Source organism: Ochotona princeps, chromosome 16, assembly GCF_030435755.1.
Source record: "Ochotona princeps isolate mOchPri1 chromosome 16, mOchPri1.hap1, whole genome shotgun sequence".
NCBI classification, from domain to species: domain Eukaryota; kingdom Metazoa; phylum Chordata; class Mammalia; order Lagomorpha; family Ochotonidae; genus Ochotona; species Ochotona princeps.
The window spans coordinates 51,969,652-51,984,804 of NC_080847.1; the positions used below are offsets into that span (position 1 = coordinate 51,969,652).

General features: G+C 50.4%; 1 long non-coding RNA gene across 1 annotated transcript; it reads right to left on the reverse strand.

The window, feature by feature from the left end:
* Positions 1-7,466: 7,466 nt before the first annotated feature.
* LOC131482295 (uncharacterized) lies at positions 7,467-10,528 on the reverse strand. Its single transcript, XR_009246873.1, has 4 exons — positions 10,422-10,528; positions 8,782-8,913; positions 8,109-8,252; positions 7,467-7,668 (listed from the first exon to the last, which is right to left on the reverse strand). It is a non-coding gene; the product is annotated as an uncharacterized LOC131482295 (long non-coding RNA).
* Between the last annotated feature and the right edge of the window lie 4,625 nt (positions 10,529-15,153).

Genomic DNA, 15,153 nt, shown 5'->3' on the forward strand with positions numbered 1-15,153 from the left:
TGCTTTGAGACTGAAAGTGGAATCTCAGTGCTAAAAGGGCACTCTTACAGTTCTCCAGTGCACACAGTTTTGAGAAAGTGAATGTGAGATCTGGAAAACTTCCCTAAGTTTCTCATAACTTCATAGCCATGGACAGAATGCTTTAAATGTTTTAAAACATGCATTTATTTTTATTGGAAAGTCAGATTTACAGAGAGAAAGGTCTTCCAGCAATCTGCAGGTTGATTCCCCAAATGACCGCAATGGCCAGAACTGAGTCGATCCGAAGCTCAGGAGCCAGGAGCCAGGAACTTCTTCCTGGTCTCCCACATGGGTGCAGGGTCCCAAGGCTTATCTAGGCCATAAGCAGGGAACTGGATACAAAGTGGTGCAGCTGGAACATGAACTGGCATGCATATGGGATGCAGGCACTTGTTGGCCAGTTGAGCCAATACCTGGCTCCAAGAACTTGATATTTTGTATCAAAAGTATGATTTTTCTCACTCTAGGGTGCTAATTTCCCTTGCCAGTTGGTCAAGCAAATAGCGTGGTCACCCTTCAGAGCACTGCCAGCTCAGATGTGAGGTTAGGTCAGCTCCTATGGGGTTCAGAATTTCTCTAGAAAGTGTGGAAGAATGAGGAAAATCAGACCCCAAGTTGTGTGGTGATTGTGGGCTGTACAGGTGGAGGAGTGGTCCAACATTATTTATTTTTAAGCAATTTAAAAAAATATTTATTTATGTTTACTGGAAAGTCAGATATACAGAGAGGAAAAGAGAGAGGAAGGTCTTCTATCCGCTGAGTTACTCCCCAAGCGGCTGCAAAGGCCGGAGCTGAGTAGATCCGAAGCCTGGAGCCAGGAGCTTCTTCCAGGTCTCCCACTCTGGGTGCAGAGTCCCAAGGCTTTGGCCATCCTCTACTGCTTTCCCAGGCCACAAGCAGGGAGCTGGGTGGGAAGAGGGGCTGCTGGGATTATAACCGGTGCTCATATGGGATCCCAGTATATGCAAGAAGAGGACTGTAGCTGCTAGGCTAATGCACTGAGCCCGACTTTAAAGCAATTTAAAAAGATTTATTTGAAAGGCAGAGTTATGGAGAGAGAGAGGGAGAGAGAAAGAGGAACCTCCATCTGCTGATTCATTCCTACAGCGGCTGGAGCAGGGACGGGTTGAAGCCAGGAGCTAGGGGCTTCTTTGTGTCTCCTATGTGGGTGCAGGAGCCAAAATACTTAGGTTTTCAGGTTGCTTATCTTTGCCTCCATTCCCACACTTGTTGTGATACCTCCAGGGAGCACATCCAGGCATTTCTGTTTGCATTTCCGTGATAATGGCCTGAGTGCCTGAATGAGGGGTCTATAGAACAGTGGAAGGAACTGGGAGACAAAAGCAGCTGGAAACTACAACCCTGAGCACCTCCTCCTCCTCCCATCTGAATTCAGTCTCTGTCCTCATCTGTGACATTCACTGTATGTGAACGTTTGGCCTGTGCTATTCTTTCCACACCACCCTTCACCCACACAGGTCCCACTGCCGGCTGTGAGGACCCTTGCTGACTCCCCTGGCCCTGCTGATCTCCCTTAGTGTAGCACAGCCCCTGTCTGCCTCCTGTATTTTACCATTGCCTGCACCACGGTATTATCTCCCTCAACAAGGCAACAGCACCTCTAGGACAGGCCTTGCTTCCAACCGTTTTATAACTTGACAGCACCCACAAGAGTGACCAGAACTTTATTATCTGTAATGCATTTTCGAAATGAAACAAATTTCCAACAAATATACTGACCATCACCAGCTGCAACCAGTGACCCTTAACTTGGTGTTAACTTGAAGAAACATGCAGTGTATTCTGGAATATAGAGATAAGATAGATTTAAGGAGGATGAAGTATTGCAAAAAGGTAAATATTCAGACTTTTTTTTTTTCTGAGAATGTCCCAGCTTGGGGCATCCTAGCCTGGAGCACTGAGATCAGAGTGGGAGGTCTTTTTTATTTTACTTTATTTTTGATGATGTTTATATAGTTGATCAGGGTGGGAAGGATCGAAGGGAAAATGGGTGAGGCCATTTTACACATTTTCTTTTTCTTCCTGTATTTGGCGGGGGGAGTGAGATACAAGGGGACACAAGGGGAAAACCACGCCCAACCTTCCAGCCACTGCAGTGCCTCGCGAGGGGGAGCAGCCATCTGATGTCTTCCCAGGGTTCCCATTGTGGAGCATTTTCTGAGGGTTTCTGCTTATGTGGTTTTGATAGTTCTGAGATGCTGTTGATATTGCCAGTCCAGGTCAATTGGCTGACATAGTCCACCTCCGAGTCTCCATTTGCTGAGAAATTTGCTGTCAAGCTTCGCTGGAGTAGTTGGTCAATTGTTCTGTCCTCCTTCTGCAAATGAATGGGTGCTGCGACCTAGCCCTGCCCGCCCTACCCAACACACACTCGATCCTCACATATACCATGCGGAGCTGACGCCCAGTCAGAGCAACCCCCAACAATCCCCACCGAACTGGCTCCCAACTCTGGTTCCTGCGCCTGCCAGCATGTGCAGTGGACTGATCTGGTCTGCCCCACATCCCATTGAGATCTCGTATAAATCATCGAGCATTGGAACCTGACTCAACCCAACCAACTTTACCTTCCAGGTCACACTCATGCCAGCAGGTGCCACCTAGTTCTGGTTCTCATGCTTACCATGGGAGTTGCAGTCCATCAGAGAGGTGCCCACAGCCTCCCCACTGAACCCTCTCCTTGCATGGATCTTGCACTCTCCAGGTGGTTATGCATTCTAGCTTGACAGGACTTGCCGCTAGTCCTAGCATTTGCCAGCTGATGCTGCAGCAAAACCCAACCTGCCTGCCGTTTCTCTGGCTCATGCCTGCACCAGTGGGTACAATTGGTTAGTCCAGCCTGGCTTTCCCCCCAACCCAGTTCACATGTAGGCCCACAAGTGTTATAGTCTTGTCCTGCCTAGTCTGCCCCAGCCCCACCTCTCTTGCTCACCAGCAGAAAACAGCAGCCCAGCATGGGAGTCCCCTGCAGCCCCTCTACTGGACTTGCACAACTCTACCTCTCTTCCCTGCCCCGGTCACGCGAGTGCTTGTGGGTGCTGTGGCACAGTCTGACATGGTCCATCTCACTTTGGCATTTGTTGGCAGGTTCTGTAGCCTGCTTTGGCACAGTCTGCTCATGCTCCTTGCTGGTGGGTGCTGCCACCCAACCTGGCCTGTCCTGCATCCCATCCTAGTTCTCAGATCTGCCAATAGGTGTTATGAACTGGCCCAGCCTGGTCCGCCCTCAGACCTGAACCACACGAATGCCTGTGGGTACTGCAGCCCAGCCTGGTCTGGGCTGTTCTTTGCCTTGGTTCTTGCGTTCACCTGCAGGGACTGAGCCCTGACAAAGGAGTTCACCAAACTCTTCTATTGGGTCTCTTCCCAGTGGCAGATCTCGCATACATCGGTGGCTCCTTGACCCAGGTATTCAACCTGGGCCACCTCTTGTCCTGACAGGAACACTTGCCCAACCAGCCAACACCATATCTGGTTCTTACTGTTGGGTGTTACAGTCCAGCCACACCTGGTCCACTACCTGATTCAGCTCTTACATGACCCAGCGGGAGCTGAGACCTAGCCTAGCCTAGCCTGTTCCACACCCACTCGGGTTTTCATGAGCACCAGTGGCTGCTGGAGTCTTTTGTCCGGTCTGATGCCCCACATCTAGTCCACACCCATGCCAAGGGAGACTGCAGTCATGTCTAGCCCAGACCACCACCCCCATTCCAGCTCTCCTGCTTACCAGTGGGAACCACAATCTAGCCAGGGTATCCCCTTAGCTCCTCAACCGGGTCTGATCTCAGAACCAGACCTTGTGTATGCCAGTGGTTGCTTTGACCCAGCTTAGCATAGCCCTCTGTCTTGACCTTTGCCATTGGATGCTGCAGCCTGGTCTGCCCCGACCCACCACTAGTCCCAACTCTGAAGAGTGCTACAGCCTGGCCCTGTACTCATGCAACCCACTGACTCATGCAAACCAGTAGATATGATAGCCTAGCCTGGCATACCCCACATTGCAGCCTGGCTACTGCACTTGTCAGTGAAGTAAGGTTGGCCTGGTCCTACCTGGCCCTGGCTGGCCCTGGCTGTCCCTGCCTGGTCCACCCCCTTCCAAAACCAAAACCTACCCTGCCCAGTGTGACCAACACCCAGGCCTGAATCACATGTTCACCAGTGGGAGCTATGGCCCACCAGGGGTGTTTCCCAAGTTCCCACACCAGATCTACCCCCAGACCCTGACCTCACATGTGTCGGTGTTAGGCCCTTACCAGGCACAGACTATCTCCTCTGTCCCAATCTATGTATGAGTTGTGGATGTTGTATCCTGGCCTGCCCCACACCATATTCTTGGATGTGCCTGCAGCTGCCACAACCTGGACCAGCCCAGCCTGTATCCAACCTCAGTACCTATGAGTCTCAGAGGGTTCCATGGTTATGAATAGCACAGTCCATCACCACCCCCATTTCCCAAGCAAATTGGCAGAAATTACAGATTCACAGAGGTGGGTTCACACATGCCCCACAGAATCCACCCTCAGCCCAGTCATCTCTTGTGCTGGTCAGCACCATGGCCCAACCTAACATTTCCAGTCCCCAGTTCTCACTGGCAGGTACTGTGCTCTAGTTCTGCCAGGAAGACCCCAGCCCTAACTTTAGTGTGCATCACTGACTGGTATTCAGAAGTGAGCGATATTTGGCATTGGCCAATCCTAACTACTCCAGCTCTTGTCTCCTACACGGACTGCTGTTTAGGTCTGATCCTTAAAGGTTCTCACATTTCCTCCTGAAGATCATATTGCTGCATGGCCTGAGAGTTTTGCCTGAAGTCATTGGCGCCTGCACCACCTGACCTAAATCCCACTGCCCAGGACCCTGCCCCCGAGCCAAGCTGACCCACCTGGCTCCAAGCATGTGGCGGGCCGATGGGCTTGAATCTCCAGACCCAAGCCCCTACCCCTGGGGCTAGTCTCTCTATCTCTGACTGGAGGTCTGTTTTGATTAGGGTGTTAGGAAGCCATTTGTCTAGGTTTCCTTATTTAATGTTACTAAATGTGTTTATGACTTACTGAGCAATTTCTTGCTATGTGCTAAGAACTTCATTATTATATTATGTGTCTCTGGAGGGGGAATTTAAGGCAATTTAAGGTATTTGTCAAAAGAGGAATGGATAAACACAACACGGTCAATATGTTGTTGGGAGGTACAACACCTATTATTGTGTCAAGTATTATTCTTATTCTAACAAGTAAGAAATGGGGCCTGGCATGGTAGCCTAGTAGCTAAGGTCCCTGTCTCGAATGTGCCAGAATCCTATATGGACACTGGTTCTAAAACCAGTGGTCCTGCTTCTCATCCAGCTTCCTGCTTGTGGCCTGAGAAAGCAGTCAAAGACAGCCCAGGGCCATGGGATCCTGCACCCGTGTGGGACACCCGGAAGAAGCTCCTGGCTTCCTGGCATCGGATCAATGCAGCTTTGGCCGTTGCGGTAACTTTGAATCAGCGGACAGAAGATCTTCCTCTCTTTTCCTCCTCTCTATATATCTGACTTTTCAATAAAAATGAATTTTAAAAAGAAATTGCTCTTGTAACATATCATTTGTACATACGAAACACAACTGAATCCAAATCCAGAACAGTTTAGAATACAAACTATATTTGTGCAGTCACATCTTCCCCTCTTCGTCTTCTTTTCAAAGATTTATTTGTTTTTATTGGAAAGATTTACAGAGAGAAGAGACAGAAAGATCTTCTATTGGCTGATTCACTCCCCAAATGGCCATCTCCTGGCTTCTTCCAGGCCTCTCACACGGGGGCAGGGGCCCAAGGTCTTGGACCTCCTCCTCTGCTTTCCCAGGTCGCAAGCAGGGAGCTGGATGGGAAGTGGAGAGGTGGGACTTAACTGGCTTGGGATGGTGGTATCACAAACAGGAGTTTAACCTATTGTCTGCCAACCCTGAAAGACAGACAGACAGACAGGCGCACGAGCTACCATCTACCGTTTTTTTAAGGCCTGCAGCAACTGAGGTTTAGCCAGGCTTGGACTGGGAGCTGGAAACTCAGTGAAGGGCTCCCACACAAGTTACAGGGACCCAGCGACTCGAGCCATCGTTGCCTCCCGTCAGGTCTGTGGTAGCAGGAAGTTGGAGTCTCAGAGAATCCAATACAGAACACAGGTGTCCTAGTCATTAAGAACCACTAGTCCAAGATATATCAGAGATGAAGTTCGAAATAATCAATCTAGTGAGAGGAGTCTGCCCAACAAAGGTGGTCACTGTGTGAGTCCATCCACATAACATTCTGGAAAATTCCCCATTAATCTATAGTATATTGAAAGCAGACTTGAGGCTGAAACAGTGACACAGCAGGCTACTTCTTGGTCTGTGGCATTGGTTTTCTATTTAGGCACCGATTCTAGTCCAACCTGCTCCACTTCCCATCCAGCTCCCTGCTTGTGGCCTGGGAAAGCAGTGGAGAACGACCCAAAGCCTTGGAAACCTGCGCCTGCGAGGGAAATCTGAAAGAAGTTCATGGCTTCCAGCTTTAGATCAGCTCAGCTTTGATCACTGCAGCTAGCTGGAGAGTGCACCAGCAGATGAAATATCTTTTTCTAACTTCCAAGCAAAAAAAAAAAAAAGCAGACCTATGGAGGGCCTCTGGTAACGGAGGAGGGTGAGCCCAGAGTTGGGTGCTAGGGAATGATTGGAAAGGGACATGAAGAAGCTCTCATGGGAGAGTATGAAAGCTCTTGATCTTGAAGATTGTGGTGGCTTTGCAAATGTTGTACTCCCTGTCAGGTCACACACTATTTATGCCGCCACAAAGGTGCCATGAAAAAGAAATTCTAGAGGAAAAAACATTGATCTTCCCCGTGTCTGTACATTGTTAGTGTCCATGGTGGCAGTGTGTGTGGTCTCTCACAGGTCAGTGCCTTAGCCTTGACCTGATGCTCTTCAGAACACAGGTGTACTGACTGGCTGTGTCTCTTATGTATGGATTTTGATCTATTTATGCCCAGCTCTGAGACTCTTCAGCATTCCTCCACCAGCCATGAAGATGCCTGCAGACACGTGCAGCTGGGTCGGGGGTGCACGTGAGGGTGTGGTCATCTCCTCTGTCATGAGTGGAAATTCAGTTGCTAAGGTCAAGTATGTGGATGCTTTGGGAGATGACTTTCTCCTCAGGAGAGCTGTAAAGGCAAAGCTGTTTGCTGTTCCTTATGTGTAGCTCCCTTAATGTTTCAGAATTTTACATGCCCTGCTTACACTGAGTGTCAGCTACTCCCGTCATGCTCATGGAGGCCAAAGATGACCCTGCTGCCGGCATGGTGACGGACAGTTCATGAGCGGGCACACTGACACAGCCCCACGATGGACACGGGTTACCATGCAGACACAAAGCAAGAGCACTGACTGCAGAAAGAAAGAGAACGTGCACTTTATTGGCCAGCCTGAGGCACAGCAGGAACATGGAGGAGCTGAGGGAGAGGACCTCACCCCCACGCTGGAGGTGCTGGATTACCCACACGGGGGGGCAGGTCAGACTGCCGACTTCAACCATGGCCGTGGCAGGTGTGCCATGTAGGGATGAAACATGGTCCAATGTCGGCATTGATGACTTCCACCCATGTTCCCCGGAAGTCACCTGGAACACAGTGTTTTGTCTCTCTTCTCCTTCCTGCCTCCCAGGCCTCTCATCCCCAACCCTTCTCTCTCACTCGTGGTCTAATTCTGTGTGTCCTTCTCTTTCCTCTCTGACCTCCTTCTCTCGACTTCAAATCCTTCCCCTGCCAACTGCTCTCACTTCTGTTTTCACTCTGCATTCTCTGTTCCTTCTTGTGTTGTAACTCCGCTCTGTCTACCTTTGTTCATTTTGCTTTTGTGGCTTACTCTCTCTGCTGTTTCTTCTCTGTCATCTCTTCCCTTCTTGCTGTTTTCTTTCACCAGCCTCTCTCCACCTCATCGCAGCCTCCCCTGCACCCTGTCTCCAACACACGTCTCCACACCACCTTGCTCTGCCTTCCTCCAGTTCTTTCCACTCCCTTCTCAGCCCTCATTGTCTCACCCTGCTCAGGACTGACTCACCTCAATAGCAATACTTCCAAGCTTGATCTTCATGGTAGTTTCGAGTCAATGAGCACCAATACTTGAAGATAATACTGTCCTTGAGTGTGCATTCATTGAAAGTTTGGCCCTTGTAGTTAAAGGGAAACTCACACTGGCGGTAATCTGCAAAGTGCAAGGTTTGAGTGAAAAAGCTGAGGGGGCAGGGCTCAACATGGCAGCCTAATGGCTAAAGTCCTCACCTTGCATGTTAAGGGGTCCCATAGGGGTGCCAGTTCATGTTAGCTGATCCACTTCCCTTCCTGCTCCCTGCTTGTGGCCTGGGAAAGCAGTCGAGGATGGCCCAAAGCCTTGGGACCCTGCACCTGTGTGGGAGACCTGGAGGAAGCTCCTGGCTCCTGGCTTTGGAGGGGCCCAGCTCCGGCCATTGTGGCCACGTGGGGAGTGAGTCAGCAGAAAGAATATCTTTGTCTCTCCTCCTCTGTAGCTTGCCTTTTCAATAAAAATAAATAAATCTTAAAAAAAAAAAGCTGAAGTAGGTGAGATTTTTTTTTCAATAGTATTCTCAAGGTTAGGGGAACACACGAGAAATCTTTGGGAAAAAAAGACATAAAGCCAACTTAGACTTCACATTTAGGGGTCCCCCCTCCCATGGGGAGCCAAGTACCGCTAACAGGAAAAGCTGCCTACTTACCATCAGTGGTACAGTACTTCCACTTGCCCGAGTAAATTGGAGTGAGAGAGCACCAGTGGTACAGGGAATTGTCCCTTATGCAATCAAAATGCTTTTTGTTTCCATATTTGAATGGGAAAACACATCTCTCCTCTGAAAAAAAGTCAAAGACATTGTTCTCCACAGGGCTCCAGGATCCCTTAGTAACCACAGCAAAGATTCTGTCCACATTGGTTCATCTCCCTCGAGGGGCTTGCGGGGCACAGAGCCCTCTGCTAAGCCCTAAGGATGTCCAGGTCAGTGTGACACAGCTCCTGCTCTCAGGGGAACTGGGATAAGCTCCTTCGCTTCCAATGGTTGGAGGAGGTGTCCTAGGCGGTAGGGGCACATGACAGACCCTGAAGCAGCTGGTTCTGGGTTTGGGATGTCAGTGTCTTACTGGCTTCTGCTGCTTCTACCGCTAAGGTGGGTGTGTGGGGAGGTGAGAGCTTTGGCTTTATGGGATTCATCACCTCAAGACCAAATGGAGCCACACTCATGAGTGTCCTTGTTCTTGGCCTAGACATTAGGATTTATGCCATCCGGAAGCCCAGCTGCCGTCTTGACAAATTCCCAAGGCGTCATGACAGCATCCACCTGCTCTGGCCTTGGTTTGGGCTTGAGAGGAAGGTGACACTGTATGGGCTTTGTGGTGAACCAGACCCGGCCACGGCATAACAGGCTCGACTTGCTCGAATTGCCTCAGTCTCGTCATTGGATTTTCTGAACACAAATGTCACCTCTCTGCACCTCGGGATGCCCTGAACAGTCCCAGCGCCACCTTCCTACTATCCTGTGGAAATAGGGCCCCTTCTGCCTCAGAGGGCAGCACCAGTTCAGGCTCCAAGTGTCTTGGAATCAGATAAGAGCCCTGGGGTTTCCAGGGTGCTGGGCCTCCAGAAGTCCCCAGCTCTGTGGGTGCCTCCTTGGACGTCACCACAGCCAGATTTGGGTGCACACCTCCTCCCTCTCATATCGACAGGAAGAGAGTAGCTCATGCTTGGAAAATCTGCCATTGGATTGCACTATTTCTCTGATACTGATTTACAGGGTTCTTAGAGATATACTGCTTTTGATAAATTCCCTGCAGAACTCCAAACAACACAACACAAAGCAAAACAACCCAGGATCACAGGGTCAGAGTCAGAGTCCATGCTGGCAGTGAGTAAGGACACTTGGCAAGCAGAAGGCTACATTGTAACCAGTCCTGGCCTTTTCTCAATGCTGTCACACAGACACACAGGGCTAACTATGGCACCCCTTTCCAGGGCAAGTACATAAGACCATCCTTCCCAGTAACACAAACAACCAAACACACTCTCATTTGAGACTCCTAAAGTGAATGATGTAATTCACCCCATTGCTTAGTTAATCAGCCCATCCTGAACCAGTGGAGTCGATACCTAGACCTGGGACAGCAGTCATGAGAGCTGTTCAACATTAACACCATGATTTTGGAGCTCAGAGATATTGGGTCATCAAAGTACGTAAACTATGTCGTCTTCAACATCTGCCACAGACACAGGGAAGAGACGCAGCTGTCCTACTCAGTGTTGCTCTAAGAGCTCTCTGCTGCGTCTAGTGCAGGTCCTTCCCAGCCCACTCCAGACCCCTGGCCTCACCTGCAGTCACACAGTGCAGCTGGAGAATGGCACAGGTACACACCCAGAGCAGAGTGACAGCCCATCGTCGTGGGGACATGGTGGCTGCTCTTCGGGGATGACACTTCCGCTGGTGCTGCCTGCTTTTATGACCTACCCTCCCTCACACCATGGCCCTCCAGCAGGATAAGCATCAGCCTCCCATGGACAGTGCTGTGTGTTCCTAAAACCCCGGAACATGAAGTCCAAGTTCAGCCCCTAGGTAGACTGCACAGCACATTGGCCAGCATCTGGATGTGCCTGAACCTCCACCTTTGCAGATGTAGATAAGAGGAGGTGAGCAAGGAAGGCAAAACTCTGTTTGTCTCCGGGTCCTGAACCAGGTAAAGAGGCCTGAGGGACAGAGGAGGAAGACCAGCTTCTATGCAGGAAGCCCAGGAGCATCCATTTTCTCTCCTGACTCCCACATTCCTCACAGGTGTCTCTGAGCAAACCCAGCACACAGCTGCACAAGTGTCCAGTCGTGGGATACAGGGGTGTGAGTTTTCAATGCTCTGAATCAAAAACTTCATCTGCAATCCTAGAACCATAAAAACATCACGTCATAAGGCTATCTGTTTCAGTCAACCGTGTTTTAAGCCGCTGCTTGTTGTGCTGGTATCACATGTGGATGACGTTTGAATCCCGGCTGCTCCGTGTCCCATCCAGCTCCTGTTAAAGTTCCTGGGAAAGCAGCTGAGGATGGCCCAAGTACATGTTATCCTGTGCCTACCTGGGAGAGCCAGAAGAAGCCCCTGGCTCCTGGCTTTATCCTGGCACAGAGCCGGCTGTTTCATTTGGAGAGTGAACCAGCAGGTGGAAGATCTCTCTCTCCACCCATCTTTTTAACTCCTTCTTTTGAATAAATAAATACAAACATTTTTAAAAAATAAATTCCACTTTCATTCCATCAGAAATAATGTAGCTCTTCTGTGTATCTAACTTTCTTTAAGAAATGTTTGCTCTTTTCCCCTACTTCCAAGGGAGACAGAGCAGGCGAGTTTCCATTGTCTGGCTGATGGCTCCAATGCCTGCCACAGCCAAGGCTGGAAGGACCAAAGTTGGAACCCAGATTGCCAGCAGGGTCTCCCTCGTGGGTTACAGGGCTACATTATCTATTGCTTCCCCGGATGCACTAGCAGGAAGTGGATAGCAGCTGGAGTAGTCTGGACTTATATCATCCCTCTGAGATGGGACGTGGGCATCCTGAACGGTGGCTTCACCCACACATTACAGCACCCTCCTCCAGCTAGGTTTCCTGCCTTGGCAACAGAAATAATTTCCAAGAAACATTGCAGAAGTAAATGGTAACTCAGGACAACATGTTCAGCATCATCACACTAACTAAGATGATCTTTTAATCTCCCAAATATTTGGAAATTCCATATTTCCAAGTGGCAGCTTAACGTGCTGCACCAGCATGCCAGAGCCCCCTTGGATGTTTTTTTCAAGTGCCCTTCTAGAGGAATGGTCCTAGTCACCTTGTGAATAATAGCCTGAGCTCAGAAATAGCCAATGTTCACCAAGAATAGACTTGTGGGGCTGGCACCATGGTATTGTAGGTTAGTGCTCCAGCTGCAGTGCCAGCATCCCATGTACACACTGGTTTGTGTCCTGGCTGCTGCACTCTGATCCAGCTCCCTGCTAACATGTGTGGGAAAGCAGCATGGTTCAGGTCTTGGGCCCCTGCACCTATATGGGAGACCTGGAAGCAGCTTCTGGTTCTTGGCTTTGGATCAGCTCAGTTCTGGCAATTGTGTCCGTATGGGCAGTGAGCCAGCAGTTGGAAGATTCTAAGTTTGCCTTTTAAATAAAAATTAAAAAAAATTTTAAAACCACTGTGGGTAGCAGTGGACACTTAACCTAATGGTCAAAATACCGATGCTGGACATCAGAATTTCTGGGTTTGATCCCCGACTCCAGCGCCTGGCTCCAGCTTCTTGGTTACGCACATTCTGGGGGAGCAGTGGTGATGGCTCCAGCAGTGGAGTTCCGACCACCCACACTGCAGCCCTGGAGCAGTCCCAGGCATTGCCAGGAGGCTTTGGAGGGGTGAACCAGCAAGAGGAGATTCTCTCTCTCTTTCTCTCTCACACACATCTCTCTCTCTCTCAAGGAAACTTTTAAAAAGTTAAGTGAACCAATGCAGTGTATTCATGAAGTGGAACACCACACAGAAACTTTTAAATGGCAGTTTTCTCACATGCAGCAGCCTAATCGCATGCCATAGCATAAGGTCAAATTAAAAAAAGAACCACCCACAAAAGGGCACATCACTGCAGGGTTCCTTTCCTTGTGCCACTGAAGCCAGTACAGGCCCCTCTGGTGGTGCTGGCTGCACGCAGGCACAGAGAGCCACTCCTGAACAACGGGAACGCTCATGGTATGCTTTAGTTGATGGTTTCACGAAGTTGTGCATGAATCGTATATCCATTCCAGGACCTGTACACTCTGGACCTGCGCATTAACTTACACCTCAGCTGGAGGAAGTCAAAGTGTAAATTTTTAAGTGAAGTGGAATAAATACTAGAAATAAATGTGGTAGAACAAAGACTAGAAATACCAGCATATAAATGATACCAAGTATTGGAACATCCACCCTGCCAAGAATACCAGGGCAGAAGCAGATGGCGTTCCCTCTTTCGGCACAAGGTGGCGCTCTGCCCTCCCTCAAGTCTACAGCCATGGTCTCTGGCTGCCAAAGGAGGCTCAGGAACACAGTAGCAGGTGCAGGGTGTGCATCCTAATCCCCAGGCCTGTGGCTGCTCGGGGCAAAGGGGACCTTGCACTGTGATGGAATGAAGACTCCTGAGATGGGGAGAGAGCGCATGCAAGGGAGGAGGGTCCTGATGAGAGTCAGAGAGAAGGGAGAGGTGACAACGGAGGCGGGCATCAGGGTGACCCGACTGGGAGCCAGGGAACCTGCTGGCCTCTGGGAGCTGCAGGAGGTGGAGTGGATTCTCCACTGGCGTCCCCAGCAGAAGGCAGCCTTGGCACTCAGGCCTACAAGACCCACTTTGGAACCCTGACCTTGGGGCCCCACCCCACCGCCAGGGCTGGGACGTGCTTCCAGCCCTGGGCTGCCCCTGCGTGAGTGTATCCTTCCCTCAAGACTCAGAGCGCCATGCTGGAATGTGGGATTTGGGATTGGGCTTACCAGTTGCATGCTAGGTCCACACTGGGAGCCCCTGCAGAGCCTGCCTGGGCAGAGCCAGGGGACCCTTCTTACAGGAAGTGCCCCGCACTTGCTCCAGGGCCACTGCTCGGCCCAGAAGGATCCCCCTGAAGTCCCAAGAACATCAGCTCCTCCTACTGCCCAGGGACCGAGTGTAGGGTGACAGAGCTGTGATGAGTTAAATGCTGAGAAATAAATGGAGTCCAAGGCTATGGGTGAGTGCTGATTTGCAGCCATAAGAACCCGGGCTGCAGAGCGTCAAGTTACTTTTACAAGCAACCCAAGTCCTACAAACAGAGCTAATGACAGCCCTGGCTCCGGACCCTGCACAGCTGAAGCAGGCAGCCAGGAGCCAAGAAGCAATTCAGGTTTGTAAGGTCTGATGCAGAACACAGGCATTTTTTCTTTCAGATCTTTTTCTTTGTATTTGAAAGATTCACAAAGAGAGAGGTCCTCCCTCCATTGATTTACTCTCAAAATGACCACAATGGCCAGAGCTGAACTGATCCAAAGGCAAGAGCCTAGAGCTCCATGTAGGTCTCCCATGTGGGTGCACGGTCCCAATGCTTTGGATCATCATCTGTGGCTTTCCCAGGCCATAAACAGGGAGCTGGATGGGTGATGGAGGAGCCAGGACATGAACCGGAGCCCATACGGGATGCTGGCACTGGTAGGCAGAGGATTAGCCTGGAGAGCCACCCATGCTACCTGACTTGGGTGTCTTTTTTGATTTTGTTTTTTAATGATGTTTTTATCATTGATCAACGTGGGAAGGAGCGAGGATTAGGGGAAAGTAGGTGTGATCATGGTTTCCACTTTTTCCATTTCTTCTTCCTGTATGTCAGGGAAGGGGAGAGACAATGGGAGAAGCCATACTCAGTCTTCCAACTGTCCCAATACCCAGGGAAGGGGAGCAGCCACCCAGTATCTACCCAGGGCCCCAATACAGTGCATGCTCTGAGAGTTCTGCCCAAGCGGATGCAGTAGTTCTGAAACGCTGTCAATCTCCCTGATCAAAGGCTGAGGGAACCCTTCCATTGGCTAACACGGTAGACCTTAGAATCACCATTTGCCCCACTTTTTGCTTTCATCGTTTGGCCGGGATAGATGTCCAATTTGCTCTGTTTTCCTGCATTTGCCATGGCACCAGATGCCCTCTGTAGACTCCAATGGACTGCCATATCTTCCATGTGTTTCTCGGCCTTTCGTCCACCTCTCCATCTCCTCCACTGAGGAGGTCAACCCCTCACAGGCAGACCCAATGACCCAGGCCAGGTGATCTAGGCCTGGCTGCACTCCAACCCCAGGGTTCATGGATCTAGCACCCACAGTGTAGGCAGGCTCAAGCACCCAGGCCAGGAGACCCAGGCCCGGCTGGACACCCACCCCCAGGGCTCATGGAACCAGCATCTACCATGCAGACAAGTCTAAGGATCCTCAAACCTTGGGACTCACAAACCAGGCTACCCCCACGCAGGTGGGACCAAGGACCTGGGGCAGGTTACCCGGGCCCCACCAGACCCCCTTCTACCAGGGCTC